The sequence below is a fragment of the Octopus bimaculoides genome, chromosome 5 (assembly GCF_046866305.1).
Source record: "Octopus bimaculoides isolate indiv1 chromosome 5, ASM4686630v1, whole genome shotgun sequence".
NCBI lineage: Eukaryota > Metazoa > Mollusca > Cephalopoda > Octopoda > Octopodidae > Octopus > Octopus bimaculoides.
The window spans coordinates 17,626,552-17,631,417 of record NC_142932.1 but is presented as its reverse complement, the minus strand read 5'-3'; positions in this window follow the sequence as shown (position 1 = coordinate 17,631,417).

Genomic DNA, 4,866 nt, shown 5'->3' with positions numbered 1-4,866 from the left:
AGATTTCCCAAACGTAAACATTATGACTGAACAAATTGGCTTGTAGAAACAGTTTCCAATTACGTTTTAGAAAATATACTAAATGAAAATGTTAACGTTAATATTAATACACGCACACAAATACATACATATACATACATATGCATATATATATATATATATATATATATATATATATATATATATATATATATATATATATATATATATATATATATATATATATACACTCATATATATATATATCATGGGCAATACCGTACCCTCGCAGAAGGCCGCCATTACGATTCCAATCCAGCATTGAAGCAGTCATCGAAGCCGAAGGCGGTTTCATAAAATATTCTTATAAGAAACCCTATCGAGAACATGTACACAGAATTTTATTAAGACACATATGTCCTCAAATAACTTTCGCACCCTGTATACATACATACATACATACATATAAACTCGCGCGCACACACACATATGCACATATGAATAGAATTGTTTTCTATATATATATATATATATATATATATATATATATAGATAGATAGATAGATAGATAGATAGATAGATAGATAGATAGATAGATAGATAGATTTGAAAATGTGTGAAATCCTTGTTACAGTTAGGTATATTTGAAAAAGGAAAAGAATAAATTCAATGGTAGTTCTAATTAGTTTAATTTTCTAATAATATAAGTTAATTTTACAATTTGGCTTCTGTAATAGTATATATTATACTATTAGAAAGTTAAAATCATTAGAACTACAAGTGAAGTCATTCTTATATATATATCTGTAATGATTATTCACTCCCTGATAGTAAACTGCAGATTTTCTGTGGCGCACATGGTGAATCTTGAGGATGGATGCGGACATACTCGTCTATATAAATTCGGAAATGCTGTTTTTCTTATGTGATGTTCGATGTCGCCTGATCGGCCATGCATAGTTTTTGTCAGCATTTTCAAATTTATAATCTGGAATATCATGCTGAAGAAGGAAATGAATTTTTACCATTCTAATCCCGAAACGCGTACATGATTGCCTAAAGCTGGTTGGTTTCATTATTTTTTCTTCATTTTTGCCTATGTAAGTTACAAGTATTGCTATTTGTGGAGACATATTGTAGTAGAAAAATTAGTACTTTAACTGCTATTTCTAAATTTCGGTATGTGGTGAAGCAGCTTTTGCTGATCCCTTAATTATGTTTTGTATATATATATATATATATATATATATATATATATATATATATATATATATATATATATATATATATATATATATATCAGTCGTAGTAGTGTGATAAAAATTTACTTCCCCAACGGTTGACGGTTCAGTTCCATTGTATGGCTCCTATAGTCTCGGGTCGACCCAAGCCTTGTGGGTGGATTTGGTAGACGGAAACCGATAGAAGACCGTCGTATATGTATGTCTCGCAGCCACTTGGCTGAAACACATAAATAAATAAATAAATATATATATGTGTGTGTGTGTGTGTGTGTGTGTGTGTGTGTGTGTGTATGTGTGTGTGTGTGTGTATTTATATATGTATACATATATAACAGATGTGTGTGTGTCTTCGTGTCTGTGTTGTCCCCCACTATCGCTTGATAATCGGTGGTGGTGTGTCTTTACGTCCACATAACTTACCGGTTCGGCAAAAGAGACGAATAGACTAAGTACCAGGTTTAACAAAAACATAAGTACTGGGTGTCGATTCATTCAAATAAAAATTGTTCAAGACAATGCCCCAGTATGGCCGCATTCTAATGACAGAGCCAAAGGATAATATATATGTGTGTGCGCGCGTGTGTGTTATTTTACAAAGTTAGAGGTATCAGCGCAGTTGTGCAGAGACCATATGAATCCCTCGTGACAAAACATAAACATATCCTGGACCAAAATCTGCACAAGGCATATGCGTCAAGCATATATTATATATCATGTTTCAAAGTTACTGGCTTTTATGCAATTAAGTAAAGACTAATTATATTATGATACTTTGATTCACTTTCAGATCAGTATTATATATATATATATATATATGTATGTATGTATGTATGTATGTATGTATGTGTGCGTGTATGTATGTATATTAGAAAACCTCCCGGGGATGATGTTTCACTTTTTGTATATAATATATGGAGATATAAACGAATATAATTCGAACACACACACACACACACACACACACGCACACAAGTGGAAAGACAAGGTTCCGGATTCAGTCCCACTCAGTAGCATCTTGGGCAAGTGTCTTCTATAGCCTCGGGCCCATCAAAGCATTGTAAACAGATTTGATAAATGGAAACTGGAAGAAGCCTGTCGTATATATATATGTGTGTGTGTGTGTGTGTGTGTGTGTGTGTGTGTGTGTGTGTGTGTGTGTGTGTGTGTGTGTGTGTGCTGTCTGTCTGTCTTTGTGTCTGTGTTTGCCACCCCCATCACTGCTTGACAACTGGTGTTTGTTTGAATAAAGGAATAAAAGAATATATATATATATATACATACATACATACATACATATATATATATATATATATATATACATATGTATATATATATATATACATATGTATATATATATATATATATATATACATATGTATATATATATATATATATATATACATATGTATATATATATATATATATATATATATATATATATATATATATATATATATACTCACCGCTCAACGACACGCATGACTGATAACTTCTACCCTCCAAAAGAAAACGCTTGACATCTTTTTAATAACACCAACAAGTAAAGGAAAATGCTACCCAACTAAATCGTACTACTTTTATTCTTTTGTGAGCATGACACTACAGCTAAGTCGATGACATGAAGCTAACACGCCTAAATAATCGTCCCTAGTTATAAAAGTTTAAATGCTGGAGTGAACTCGTATCTTTAACCTTCACACTCTCAAAACAAGAAGTTAAATCTATTAGTATCCAAATAAAACCAACAGCAACAACTAAACTTAGTGACACACTTGCTGACCAAAAACCCCTTCTACCGATCTACAATTTTTGCGAACCTCTAAACTACAACGCTGTGACCTGAAGATGACACATCTAAACAGACACATCCGATTGCATAGTTCTATATGCATAAATAAATTCTTAACAACAACACAACCCAAAATTGAATCAAAACTTTTCCATAACACTTCACCATCACAACCTAATTATCATTCAAAGAAAGTTTTAATTTAACAGAAACCATATAAAGTCAAGATGAACTCAAATATACAACAGTCTCATGATGGGTTAGCTGGTCAAAACTTCGAAGTCACTGTTAATACTGCTCTTGCTGAAGAATAATAAATTTAAATTCTACTAAAAGTATTGAACGATCCTTCAGTTTAATGTAAAATTGTTATTACAACAAAACAAATATTAATATATGTATATATACACACACCCTTTCACCCATATATGCACACACACACACACATATATACAGAGACAGACAGACAGACAGACAGACAGTCAGTGTCTGTTTGACCCCTCACATCGCTTGACAACCGATGCTGGTGTGTTTACGTCCCCGTAACATAGCGGTTCGGCAAAAGAAACCGATAGAATAAGTACTAGGTTAACAAAGAATAAGTCCTGGGGTCGATTTACTCGACTAAAGGTGGTGCTCCAGCATGGCTGCAGTCAAATAACAGGAACAAGTAAAAGAGGAACAATAAGGGAGGAAGATGGAATTGGTACGATTGTACTAAGTATCTAGATTACGTAGTCGTTCTATGTTGATAGAAGAGAAGAAAGCGTGCTAGAAAGAGAGAGAATAATAGTAATAATAATAGTATATGGTAAGGCTTGACTTGTTTTAATATTTGTTTGTGCACATGTTGGGATAGGTAACGTACGTCATTGGTTTGACCTTAGGCACAGTAGGCTTTTCCTTAATGAATTCAGATGTCAAGGGGCATGGGAGTAAATTTTGTTTAGATGTTGTCGGTTCGAAATGTTTGCTAGCCAACAACCTGGGAAATTAGGATTGGCTTATGTCCTTAGATCTGAGTTGAAATTTATTGTTCACTTAAAAGGTTATGTTAACTCATGTTTGCGGCACAATTAGTAATTCAATGATCCAGTAGGCTCAGCTATTACTGATTATTATTATTATTATTATTATTATTATTATTATTATTATTATTATTATTATTATTATTTCATAACACAGTGTAAGTAAAAATGCACCGGAGTCTTTAGTCATCTGTCAAGTCACAACAAGGACTTCAGACAAATAATACTTCCCATAAGATGGGCACTGTGCCCAATATCGCTGCTTTTTGTAAGACATCAATCTTGCATAGGATTTCCAGTTGCCTTAAGAAGTCTTGAAGTTTCAATGGGATTGAACCCAACGCTCCGATCATCACTGGTATCACTTTTACATTACCTTCTCGCATTCCATACAGTCTTGCCATTTCCACTTTCAATTCGGAGTACTTGGTGATGTTTTTCAATCTCTTTACTCACAACATTCATGTCATTTGGTATGGCTACATCAATGATCTCATAGTATTTGTCTCTCTTATTCAATAAGACAATATCCGGCCGACGGTGTTCGATTACACAATCCGTCTGAAAATCATAGTCCTGGAGTATCGTTACTTTTCCACCCTCCTGCATAACTTTACTTGGTACATGCTCATACCAGTTCTCTGTTACTTCATATTGGTATTTACGGCGTAAGAGCCAATGAAGATACACACACATTTTATCGTGGTGGCGCTTGTATTAATATTAATATTATTATTATTATTATTATTATTATTATTATTATTATTATTATCATTCTGTTTCCATTTCTTGTCGAGTGTCTTCCTGACACCTAGGGCAGAGAAAC